We start from the raw sequence: 13,476 nt of genomic DNA on the forward strand, positions 1-13,476 counted from the left end.
GTCAGCCTCTGTCCTGCTCCGAGTGAGTGACAGCTGGATTCAACCAATCACAGTGAGGTGTGTTATCCTGCCTCTTTATGGAGGTTAAAACCATGCTTATTGTGCATGAATTGTGCTAAAATGGCATATATCTCCCACTCGTAATTAGCACTGTCATCGTTCTTATCTTCGCTTATTGGAACAAAAACGACTCAGCGGACACAGGAGGATTCATCACAAACGTGTATAATAAATGAACTACTTTAGCTGACTTGCATTTACATCGTTTTTTGTATTGCATTCTGTATTTGGAAGTAAATAATGATTAAATTTGTCTTTTCAGCATTAGAATGATCAGTTATAGATATAATGAGTCACTAATTAATGTCATCTTTCTCATTGTTTGTGCTAAATAAATCGCACATATTTGACGTTACAAATTACTAAATGCGTGAATAATATTCTTATAAATAAACCTACATTGCAATAGACCTTGAACGTTAAAGAAGCATTAACTCTATAAACAGGCAGCCGACTCCGCACAAGTTTCAGCGAGTCATCGGAAGAGTAATGTAAATGAGACCTTGTGAAATAAAATGTAAATATTGCACATTTATTAATATCCAAACCAGGCTTTTAATATATATGTATACATTTCTCTTCAGTTGGGCACTTGATAGAGAGAATAAATGGACGGGGCACAGATCCAGGAGTGAGGCAAATGGAAAAATCAATAATTTGTTGCTGCTCCAGAACAAGATGTAACTACTGTTCATAAAGCCAAGATGCTGCGCTCCATTAGACTAAATAAAGATTTGTAGTGGAGAAATTAAGCCAAATCATCTTAATGAGCACACATTAATTCTAATACACATAAGTTATGTTAGGTTGTCAAAAAAAGAAGGAAAGAAAGAAAGTGAAATACTAAAGGGTGCACAGTGTAACTTCGATGCTGATTGTCTCCATGGAGATATTGCTTTGCCTGGAATGTTCCACAGCATTGAATTAAAGGTTATAGATTGACCAATAGGTTTTTCTTTTGTTTTGAAGCCTATTGTGAGGGCAAAGGTCCCTCACTCTTTACTAATATGAGCACCATGTTCACTTGCATATGATGTATGTTACTACAATCTAAAAATGTATTTTGATACTAAGGAATATACAGAACTTGCTTCCTGGTAGTGATTTAGAGACCACAATGATAATTAAAACTACACATTTTTTGTAACTGTTTTTTTTCAACATAAAATAATTGTACTTTCTTCCATTCTGATCAATCTCAATGTCACTTTAAACTCTTCAGCATATGCCAAATGTTTTCCTGTTTAAGCTTGTTCAAATTAGTTTCTAGTTTTAGTATCAATTAGTATCTGATTTTAGTGTATTTTTCCCCCCCGTCTCTTTTTTTATAGAACATAAAACAACAAAAACAAACAAACATAAAAACAGAACTGGGCAGAGAGAAGATGAGTAAGAATGAAATGATGAAATAAGGGGGTGGCATCTAAAGAAAGAAGGGATAAAGCATATTTAATCCTAAATAAACATCCCATGTTGTCCATTGTCATTTTCAGAGTGAGTTTTTCAATTGTGTACATGTTTGTTATGATGTCAGTTGTTAATCGCCGGAGCCGTTTGTGTCATACATTTTTTTGTGATGGCATTCTACCCAGCTGCCAGGAGGCCAAAATACACCTAAATGTTAAATACTTTTCACATTAACATGGACCGGCCTCCTGCTGGTGCCAGAGTCGGGACTAAACATGGACCGGCCTCCTACTGGTGCCAGAGTCAGGACTAAACATGGACCGGCCTCCTGCTGGTGCCAGAGTCGGGACTAAACATGGACCGGCCTCCTACTGGTGCCAGAGTCAGGACTAAACATGGACCGGCCTCCTGCTGGTGCCAGAGTCAGGACTAAACATGGACCGGCCTCCTGCTGGTGCCAGAGTCAGGACTAAACATGGACCGGCCTCCTGCTGGTGCCAGAGTCAAGACTAAACATGGACCGGCCTCCTGCTGGTGCCCAGAGTCAGGACTAAACATGGACCGGCCTCCTGCTGGTGCCAGAGTCAGGACTAAACATGGACCGGCCTCCTACTGGTGCCAGAGTCAGGACTAAACATGGACCGGCCTCCTACTGGTGCCAGAGTCAGGACTAAACATGGACCGGCCTCCTGCTGGTGCCAGAGTCAGGACTAAACATGGACCGGCCTCCTGCTGGTGCCAGAGTCAAGACTAAACATGGACCGGCCTCCTGCTGGTGCCCAGAGTCAGGACTAAACATGGACCGGCCTCCTGCTGGTGCCAGAGTCAGGACTAAACATGGACCGGCCTCCTACTGGTGCCAGAGTCAGGACTAAACATGGACCGGCCTCCTGCTGGTGCCAGAGTCAAGACTAAACATGGACCGGCCTCCTGCTGGTGCCCAGAGTCAGGACTAAACATGGACCGGCCTCCTGCTGGTGCCAGAGTCAGGACTAAACATGGACCGGCCTCCTACTGGTGCCAGAGTCAGGACTAAACATGGACCGGCCTCCTGCTGGTGCCAGAGTCAGGACTAAACATGGACCGGCCTCCTACTGGTGCCAGAGTCAGGACTAAACATGGACCGGCCTCCTGCTGGTGCCAGAGTCGGGACTAAACATGGACCGGCCTCCTGCTGGTGCCAGAGTCAGGACTAAACATGGACCGGCCTCCTGCTGGTGCCAGAGTCAGGACTAAACATGGACCGGCCTCCTGCTGGTGCCAGAGTCAGGACTAAACATGGACCGGCCTCCTGCTGGTGCCAGAGTCAAGACTAAACATGGACCGGCCTCCTGCTGGTGCCCAGAGTCAGGACTAAACATGGACCGGCCTCCTGCTGGTGCCAGAGTCAGGACTAAACATGGACCGGCCTCCTACTGGTGCCAGAGTCAGGACTAAACATGGACCGGCCTCCTGCTGGGCAGACCTCCCCAGCAGAAAGGTCACATAGTGCACCTTAACTGCAAAGTGGTCTATAACATATTAAAACGTATGAATACAAAGAATAATCACATACTCTACTTTATTTTGAGGCGTACTGTGAAGTTAGTTTCTGTTCGGCCATTGGGTTTACAGTACAGTGCTTTCAGGATGAGAGCTAATAGGTATGTTTTGAAGGGCTCCGTCCTGTGCTAATGTAATGCTAAATGGAAAAGTAATGTCTCCATTAGAAAGCCTGAAAGTGTCAGATGGAAAATTACTTTGGATGGAAGTTGAAACATCTTGATTTCTAAAACTACATTCGAAACCTTTTCCATCCTGTACAACTCCTGGACTAATGAGGGATTACATCGACTTGTTAGTCTGTATGCTTCTTCTGGATGTTTCTGTCATGATTATGGTTGGAGAGACTGGGCCTTTAACTGGGCAGAGTGATATCCCAATGCATTTATAACAAGATTGGGCAAAAGTATATCTGAATTATTAAATTTCACAGTTAAAATCATTCATGCTCTCTCAAAAAAGGACCTCTAAAGTCAAGACATTCATATTACCGGTAACCCTCCCATTTCCCCGGCAGCAGCCGAACCACTCGCCTCTTCAGCCTGTCCCTCTTCACAAAACGGGGGTTCTATATATATATTTGTGACAAATGATTAATGATCTCAGCTAAACAGTGGTGGTGACTGTCTCACACAGAGCCTAGAGCCTGATATTCACTCAAACTTTGATCATGGCCACGACTGATTGTGTGAAGCGTCACACTGTGTTTGTGTTCAGTCTCACTACTTCAATTCCATTCGTCTTGCAGTGCGACATCCATAAATCTTAAAAGACAAAAGAAATCGTGCAGTGGACACCCGGCATTAAATGGGAAACTGTAACTTCTGAACCGGTTCTTGTGAGAAATGGAGGGAGACAAGGTCGCTGTCACCTATGCACTTCAATTGGCAAATGGAAGATATCTGAGAGCTGAGAGTCTGCACAGACTATGGGGAGCAATATAAAATAAAGTTTAAAGGTCCCATATCATGCTATTTCTACCATAAGGGCATATTTGTGCATAAGTGTTGTGCAACACCCATAACATAATAGTTATAAAATATTACCCAGATCTTGGACGACGCTCACAAACCTGGAAATGCAGACGGCTTAGTTTGAGATTCGCCCCCACCCTCGCGAAGAGCAATCTGCCTCCCCCGCCCAACCCGTGACATGAGCGTGCAGGGAAGCGTGCCGTGTCATCCTGGTGAGTACGCCACGTTAGTCCGCTCATCCGAGGAGAAGGATAGAGACTGTTCTCTAGCGAAAGACTGCAGGAATCCATCAAAAATCCACTTTGGGCACATGAGGCACCAATAGCACTGTAAGAAGGCTAAAAGCTCTGAAAAGTCGATTTAGCATGTTATGGGACCTTTAAGTATAAAAAGAGCGGGGTACTCTTAAGACTGTGTTTTACCCGTCTAAAGGAGGGATGACACGATTATTCATAATCTTGATTATTCACGTCACAATATAATCATAGAAAATAAAACTTAATAATTTTGACAACATTTCTTCAATCTATAGTCCATAAATACACCTAAATGTGAAATACTTCTCACATTATCTTATTTTTTGTCATAGGGAATAATAGCATTTTAGAGAATGAAATTAAAGAAATTAAAAGATTACACTGTTGTTCAAGAATCGTGAATAATCGTTAAATCACAAAAAATGGATACTTTGATGTCCCCAGGGTGGACAAGGTCAGATAATGATGAATAACCTCTGTATCTGTGAGCCGGTTTAATGCACCCGCGAGCCGGTTTAATGCACACGCGAGCCGGTTTAATGCACACGCGAGCCGGTTTAATGCACACGCGAGCCGGTTTAATGCACACGCGAGCCGGTTTAATGCACACGCGAGCCGGTTTAATGCACCCGCGAGCCGGTTTAATACACATGTGAGCCGGTTTAATGCACATGTGAGCCGGTTTAATACACACGTGAGCCGAGCCGGTTTAATACACACGTGAGCCGAGCCGGTTTAATGCACACGCGAGCCAGTTTAATGCACCCGCGAGCCAGTTTAATGCACCCGCGAGCCGGTTTAATGCACCCGCGAGCCAGTTTAATGCACCCGCGAGCCGGTTTAATGCACCCGCGAGCCGGTTTAATGCACCCGCGAGCCGGTTTAATGCACCCGCGAGCCGGTTTAATGCACATGTGAGCCGGTTTAATGCACATGTGAGCCGGTTTAATGCACCCGCGAGCCGGTTTAATGCACATGTGAGCCGGTTTAATACATGTGAGCCAGTTTAATACACATGTGAGCCGAGCCGGTTTAATACACATGTGAGCCGAGCCGGTTTAATACACGCACGCGAGCCGGTTTAATGCACACGCGAGCCGGTTTAATGCACACGCGAGCCGGTTTAATACACTAGTCTCTCAAAAGTAAACGACATGGAGCTGCCTTCAACAGAGAAACACTAACATTTGTCTTCAGCGTCACAGTGTCATAAATCACAATGATCACATATCTTTTGTCAGGTCACCTCCTCCACAAGTCTTTTCAGTTCTTTTGACTTTTTCATATCTATATATTGTACACATTGTTGTATTTCAATAGAGTGAGTCAATCTGCTCGGCTTCAGACCTTGAAACGTTTGTCATGTTTTAAAAATTATGCAGCAATATTGACAATTCCCTTTGAAGTGAATGTAATAATGTAACATATTTTCAAGGATTAACCACACAAGTTAATAATAATAATATCTGAGGGAGCTGTACAAGAAACGAAAATATTAAAATGCTTTCATATTGTCAACACAAGATGCTTCTGTCACTGTTACACTGTCCAATAATTAGAAGAACAAAACAGGAAACTGTAAACTGCTTTTTAAAAAGAAATTGATAAGCCTCAGCTCACTGTGCTCCGCCCTGTCAATCAAATTACACGGCGCTGATCACTACCATCTCCAGAAGAAAGCAATTTCATACAAATCCAGTCAATTTCCCGTCATACTTCGCCGGCCTAATCCAGTCACGACGGAGGCAGAAACTTCTTCTCATATAATATATGTACAAGGGTCTGTAGACGGTAAGAAAATTAATATTAATGCGGAGTGGCAATTTTTAAGTTTTTAAAATCAAAGTCAAACATAGCAGTTTAGATAAAGTCGTTGGCATTATTTGTTTCACAGAAAATGGGTTAATGGAAAGCATTTATCGCACCAATGGGACAGAAAATACGTTGAGTTTCATATTATACGTGACAGATGGGGCCTGAATATGAAACTATAATAACTATATATAACTGATATGGAAATGCCCAGCCTTCCAAAAATATGTGTTCTATCTATTTACTTTAAATAGCATTAAATAACATGGACATTTAAAAATAATATTACCAATAGTCTCTCCATGGCCTAGCACCAAACGTCATAAACATGGACCGGCCTCCTGCTAGTGCCAGAGTCAGGACTAAACATGGACCGGCCTCCTGCTGGTGCCAGAGTCAGGACTAAACATGGACCGGCCTCCTGCTGGTGCCAGAGTCAGGACTAAACATGGACCGGCCTCCTGCTGGTGCCAGAGTCAGGACTAAAAACTAGCTGTGCATATGACTTTGAATTGCCTTGTGTATGAATTCTGCTCTACAAATAAACTTGCCTTGCCATTATTTGGTTATAATAGATAATTGTGCTTATTCAGGTCACTATATATATATATATATATATATATATATATATATATATATATATATATATATATATATATATATATATATATATATATATATATATATATATATATATCCCAAAAAGTCAAACTATGTAGTCTATGCAATTTTATCTAGCTGTTTATGTAACAATAAGAACTTTTTTCATTTGGAAAGTTTGATATCATAAAGCTAGTGGGAAATGGACCCAATAAACTTGTGAATGAAAGTGCTGTTTGGATATATAGTGCCAACAATCCTAAATATTGTAAAATCGTCATGTTTCCTCTTAAAATACTTTCCTAATCTCCAATAATAATAAACCTATATTCACCTTATTCCAGAAGCCCGTCTGAGCGCTGCTATTCCCCCTAGTCCTTCTTCTGGTTGTATTAGGAAACACGGGGCTGCGACCGCCAGAGAAAATAAGCTCTACACAGACTAAAAAGCCATTTTCAGGCGGTCCAGGGAATCGGTGCATTGTTGACTTGATGGTCATGTGAACGTATGATATTTTACACAAATCAATCTACTTTAGAGCATGTTTTAGCGGCAAGACTTTTCCCTCGTTCTCCATTTAAACCGGGGGTGTCCAAACTTTTTTCACCAAGGGCCGCATTTCGAAACTTAAACGGGGCAGAGGGCCACAAACAACTTGACAATGTCGAATTTGTTGAATGACAAAGTGAATCATTCGAAATTTTGAATTTGACGTAATTGCGATGAGCCTCCATAACCTTTAATTAGATTTGGAACATTAATATTAGGTTGGTATAACATCAATATCCCTGAATTTTCACAATGAAAAGTACAACTTTTTGTTGTTTGGGCCTAATAGCAGGAAGCTGGTCTGAGGAACGCTTTTGGCCCCCGGGCCCTAGTTTGGACATGCCTGATTTAAACCAACAGAGTTCCCGCTGGACCGGAAGTGTGATCATGTGGGAAAAGAGGGAAATGTAGTCGGGTCAGAATAGGGTCAACACCGTGTGCATGTCCACAGTCAAATCCCCTTAGACTGAACTATAGGATGAAATAGATGTGGCCTGCTGCCCCCTCTAGATGGATCAGAACATGTCGACACGGAGCCCGCCTGACACTGGGAAAAGTCACGCCATTTCAGGGAGAGCAATGGCTTCACGTGGACTTCTTCAGATAACGGGGACAGATCATGTGACTGAATGTATGGCACAGCACGCAGGAGTATGAAATATGATCAACATCTAAGTGCAGGCAAAGAGAAGGCATCTGTACAATGAAGCCATCTGTCCATGTTTTTTTCATATTAAAAGTTGGAAATGTGCTGCCAAAAAAAACTGTTCTCCATTTCCCCCCCTTTTTTCTATGGATATAACTGCAAATTCCATTATTCTAAACACAAAGAAATTCAAGGTGCTTTACAGAACAGGAAAAGATGCATTAAAATCACAATGCAAACAAATAAAAACAAAGAATCATCACACATGCACGTGCCTGATCGTTCTCCTCCAGTCACACTCTTCTGTACTCATCTTGTGTAAACTAGTGCTTAAGTAACATAACGCAGTAAAGCAGGGCAGTAGTCAGAGCTTTTATACATTTTCATATCTGCAACGCGCACCGACACATGCACGAAACATGAACATGCCCACGTGTTTTACTTTTTATCGTTTAAACATGCTTTCTGTTGGTTCTGCTGCACATTTATTGTGTCAGAACAACCGCGGCACAAGGAGCACGATCACACTCGCTGGGATCAGTTCATTTTAAGTGAACTCTGGAGCGGTTGTCTTGATAGTAGACGTGTGAACACAAACGACAGGCACACAACTTGTGTCCAATTGTACCACACAAGGGTTCACTTTGGTGCGGACTAAATGAAGTGGACTCTAAAGCTGACTCTAAAGATTTTGACCCACGACACTTTCATAATGGTGCCATCCTTCTCCTCCGAGCGTCTCTGTCGTGACGACGGCTGTTCGTACAGTCGCAGTGATTTTAAACTTGTTTGATATTTGTCTTGAGTCGTAGCTGCGTACTCGCCCCTTTTGCAGGACAAAACAGGATTAACTCAAACATGCAGGAATCAAAATACATCTTTGAGTAAAACTAATGAGGAAACACTGTTGTAACAAGGCTAAGCTCATTAAAGTGGATTTAGCATACTATGTCCCCTTTAATATTTATGATTTGTTAATTATTTATGGAAAATAGATCCTACGTTGCGGTGAACGTGATAACAAGTACGTAATAATGCTTTGGTTTTATGCAGCTTGGTATGCGTATGCAAATTGGATTCATAATTAGGAAAGCAATATGAATGTGACGAGACAATTCCCACAAGACGAGACATTGTTTATAGTAAATAAATAATGGCTCAATTCACAATTTTGGCCTGTTTGGTCCTTGTTTTGGTCTCAAGTAAGTCACAAGTCCAAGTCAAGTCCAAATCTTATGCTTTGAGTTTCAAGTCGTTTTACCAAATGACCAAAAACAGCTTATATTTTAGCAATTTGTGATTTTTGTGAATGTTTCTTGAAATAAAAGCTGGTCACAACTAAGTATCAACTGTAGAGAGTTTTAAAGAAGCATCAACTCTCAAGTCACAGGGCTCCAAGTCAAGGACCGAGTTACCATGGCGTCAAATGTGTGCCTGACGCCCCCTAGTGGGTGACCTATGCATCTTGAAGACGCGAAAAATAAAGTGACCAGCAGACACACATTCAAGGCCGAAGAGCTTTTTGTTCGTGTTTCCCAGGGCGGTTGGTCACTTCGTGCAATGGCAGACCAGGATAAGGAAGTGGCTTTTGCTTAACACGGCAATTATTTATTACATTTTTGCCGGTGCAGGGTTTGTTTTGGTCATTCTTCCTGATAATGAAACACGTAGGTATTGTATCTTCACTGGACAGTAAGCTCTGGTTGGTTGCCACGCTGCGCCTGTCGCCAAAGGTCCGACATGTTGTGTGAAACGGTCAAAGCGCCACCAACATTCAGAACACGCTGCAGAAACACTGGACGCCCTCCCTGGACGCCCTCCCTGGACGCCCTCCCTGGACGCCCTCCCTGGACGCCCTCCCTGGACGCCCTCCCTGGACGCCCTCCCTGGACGCCCTCCCTCGACGCCCGCCCTGGACGCCCGCCCTGGACGCCCTCCCTGGACGCCCGCCCTGGACGCCCGCCCTGGACGCCCGCCCTGGACGCCCGCCCTGGACGCCCGCCCTGGACGCCCTCCCTGGACGCCCTCCCTGGACGCCCTCCCTGGACGCCCTCCCTGGACGCTCTCCCTGGACGCCCTCCCTGGACGCCCTCCCTGGACGCATGTCAGCCTAGACTTTACATGTAAACTGAACGCTTTGGATGCTGCAGAGTGAACTCACCTTTAGTCCATTTTATCAGTCCACACTTCTAGACTTCTAAAAAAGTTTCAAAAATCAGATACTAACCGATACTAAAACGAATGTAAAAACGTGATACTCATTTGAGGAATCGATACTGAAATAAATTGCATAAACAGTACTATAATTTTAGAATGATCTTGTGCTGTTTGAACTAATATAAGACCACCATAGAACCCTGGTAACATAAAGAAAGGGCTGTTATGTGTTGAAAAACGAGTTGTCTATAGGAAGAGTATCGAAATCAGTATCAAGTATCGAGTCCATTCCTTAGTATCCTTAGAGTTTTAAATAAAAACGTTGGTAACACGTTATAACAACTACACTTATTCCCGTCTTAGTAAAGCAAGAACAAATAGTTTATTAAGGTGTTAATAAACCTGAATTATGCTTCATAAATGATAAGCTCTTTGTGAATTAAGTCTTTGTTCATGCTTTGTTAAGGCAGATTATGGTGCCGTTATTCTTAAGTGTTAGCAATACGTTTAAAAAAGGCAGATTTAATTAATCATTTTCAAAATTAGCCTTGATTTAAATTATCCAACATTGAGTTTTTGGAGCTTTTAAAAAATTGCTCACGTATTTCTTACTTTTCAATAATCCAATGAATCACCGTGTGGACACATAATAATTCACTGCACACAGCGGTCTAATTACTAATGCATATTAAGGCCGTCACTAACCATTATTTTAATTGTCAACTTGTCAGCAACAATTTCTTTGATTAGTCAACTGGACAAACAATTAATTATATTGTTCATTGAGACTGTTTAAATAAAGGTTTTGCAGAATAAAGGTTGAAATATGGTGACTGAAGGCTTTTATATAGAGCATAAAATACAAATAAAGTGTATCATTGATAAAAATCTGAAATTATTTTTGACATTTTGATTTAATAACGCAGCTGTCTCCATTATAAAAGGTATTTTTGTATGTGTTTTAGACTCTGTATATTCCAGCTAACAATACAATGATCAAAATATGATTACAATATTTTTTATAGTCAACTTGTCACGATAAGCCAATTAATTGTTGCAGCCCGTTTATAACTAGAGATGGGAGATGTATGGAAAAAAGGGAAAGTATTGTAATAGTTGTTCTGGATATGCAAAAAAAACATCTAAAATGACTAAAAATTACAGCAAAAAACCTGATTAAAAACAAAACAAACAGAAATGTTAAGTGCAATAAAATATAAAGTGATATCTGCACTTTTGTGGTTCGTTTTATAGTTCATTGACAATGCTTGAAGCTCACCAGAGACATTTACAGGGACATTTGAGCACATACTTGATGCATAGAGATGTTTTTCTCCCCACATCTTCAGAAACGCCCCTGTCTGAGCCTGACTAAAAAAACCTCTCCAAATCTCTAGTCTACCTGCTCCAGGATTCTCCAAACCATTAAGTGCTGCATTGAAACAATTACATAACCACAGCAAAGTGTTTACAGCTTGTCAATGCAGAGGCTGGCTGCTCATGCGATCCACAACAAGCCCAAATCTCCATTCAATTAAACGCTACATATTCAACCAATTTTCCTCCAAATCGTCCAAACGTCACCTCAAACTGCATTCAGAGAAACGTCAATTACGGTTGTGCGACGCTCCTGCATGGAAGCGCGAGCGCTATTTATAAAACTGACGTGACTATGAAAATCGTTAAATAATTCATAAAAATACGGCGTGGATGAAATAAACGATTCAAGCTAACTATTTCGAATATCTGGAATAAAACAACGTTATTCGCCGCTTGCTGCCGCCCAACGCTGCGGAGGAAAGACGCGAATCTGCCTATGGACCTTGAGTAAAAGTGAAACATTTTATGATTTATGCAAAAGAGCATAACTACAATACATACGCCGAATTGTTCACAAATTATAAATGAATAATCACAGGAAAGATCAGACCTTGACATTACCTGCAACGGATTAGCGAATCAAATTAAGCCAAATTACATTTTCTTCAACGACGTTTAGCCTCGGCGGACCTCCCCAGTGAAAACATCACGCACCAGTCTTCTACCTGAATGAACGCGGCCAAAGCGAGACTTTACAAGCTTCAGCAGCGGATGCGGCACGTCAGGCGTAAAAGCGCGTCTGCGGTTCAAACGTAACAATGTAAAACGAGGGTGAAATCCATTGGTATTTCGTGATAAATCTTGCACAGAATTTGGAAATTGTGTAGCGGCGGCGGCGGGAGGACGAAAGCAACAGGCGACACGACACTCACCTGGACGTACGCGGCTCGTGCGGCTCGTGCGGCTCGTTCGTTGCGCTCCGGGTCCGAGGTCGGTCCACGCGAGTCCCGGGAGTCCGAGTCCAAGTCGGACTAAAGTCTCCGCTCACGCGTCGGTGCTGCTTGTTTGCGGCCGCGGGCAAGTGCGCCTCCTCCAGCGGGAGTCAGGGAGGGGTCTTCACCAGGAGTCAGGACGTGACAGAGACGCAGCCGCACATCCGGTCCGAGCTTTCAACGTCAAAGAAATCCGATTACGAGTTGGATTTCCACGGACTGCGCGCACCGGGTACATTCACAAGGTCAGTCAAAAGCAGAGAGGTAAGAATCATCTCATATCGTGTGTTGTTGATATTTGTTTACTTGCATAATAGAAATCTGATGAAAAAAGACCTGTCTTGTAGGTTGATTTGTGGATTTTTATGGTAATGTTTGTATTTGGAAGACAAAGAACAAATCATTTTGAAATAGCTCTTTCGATCATTAGTTTTCGCTTTCCTTTTTGTATTTTCTACATTCGTTTTTTGTTTTGGCATAAATGTCTTTTCAATACCTGACAACATGACGTTTCAATAAAATATTAAATAGAGCTTATGGGACCATAAACCAGGGCGACGGGGCCTTTTTAAAAAGAGAGACCAGTTTCCCCAACCTCAAGTTGAGTTCCAAGCTGCAGCAGCAGCATAAGAAAACACTCTCTTTCCCCAGTCAGTCCTTACACGGGGCACAAGCTGAACATGCCACATGTGCAGGGCAGAATGACCCTCCACTCTCTGTGTGAGGACACATTTACACATTACGTTATACACTAAGAACATCCTGAACCTCCTGAACCTCCTGCACCCAAAGAAGGCTCCAGCCTGGGCCTAGAGTTCACAGAGGGGGTGAGCATGCCACATCCTGTGTGAATATCATGTCCTTTTAAACCTTCCTATATGTTAATTTATGAGTTCATATCACCGTTGCACTTTAGTGTTTGAAAATGTGTTTTCATAGTCTAAATATTCTGTATGTGCCGTATGTATTCATTCAGCAGTTTTATTTTGAAAGTCTCCTCCTCCTCAGCGGTGGTTGAATGCTGCGTCTTGATCCACCTGTGCTCCTCTTCATAGGAATCCCATGTAATGAATGAAAAGTCCATGTTCACATTCACAATTTAGACTAAAAGATTATATCAACGCTATACGGCATATTACCAATGAGTATCACGTACAAGA

General features: G+C 42.3%; 1 protein-coding gene across 1 annotated transcript in view; it reads right to left on the reverse strand.

Annotated features, from left to right (window-relative positions):
• The window catches only part of lrrc3b (leucine rich repeat containing 3B), a 36,361-nt gene extending 24,081 nt beyond the window's left edge, over positions 1–12,280 (reverse strand). The window contains exon 1 of the mRNA XM_072447344.1: positions 12,257–12,280. The gene's annotated coding sequence lies outside the window, so the exon portion shown is untranslated. The remainder of the gene's footprint in view (positions 1–12,256) is intronic.
• Between the last annotated feature and the right edge of the window lie 1,196 nt (positions 12,281–13,476).

The sequence above is a fragment of the Eucyclogobius newberryi genome, unplaced genomic scaffold (assembly GCF_026437365.1).
Source record: "Eucyclogobius newberryi isolate DKJ021-1_F unplaced genomic scaffold, fEucNew1.0.hap1 SCAF_16, whole genome shotgun sequence".
In the NCBI taxonomy this organism is placed as follows: Eukaryota; Metazoa; Chordata; class Actinopteri; order Gobiiformes; family Gobiidae; genus Eucyclogobius; species Eucyclogobius newberryi.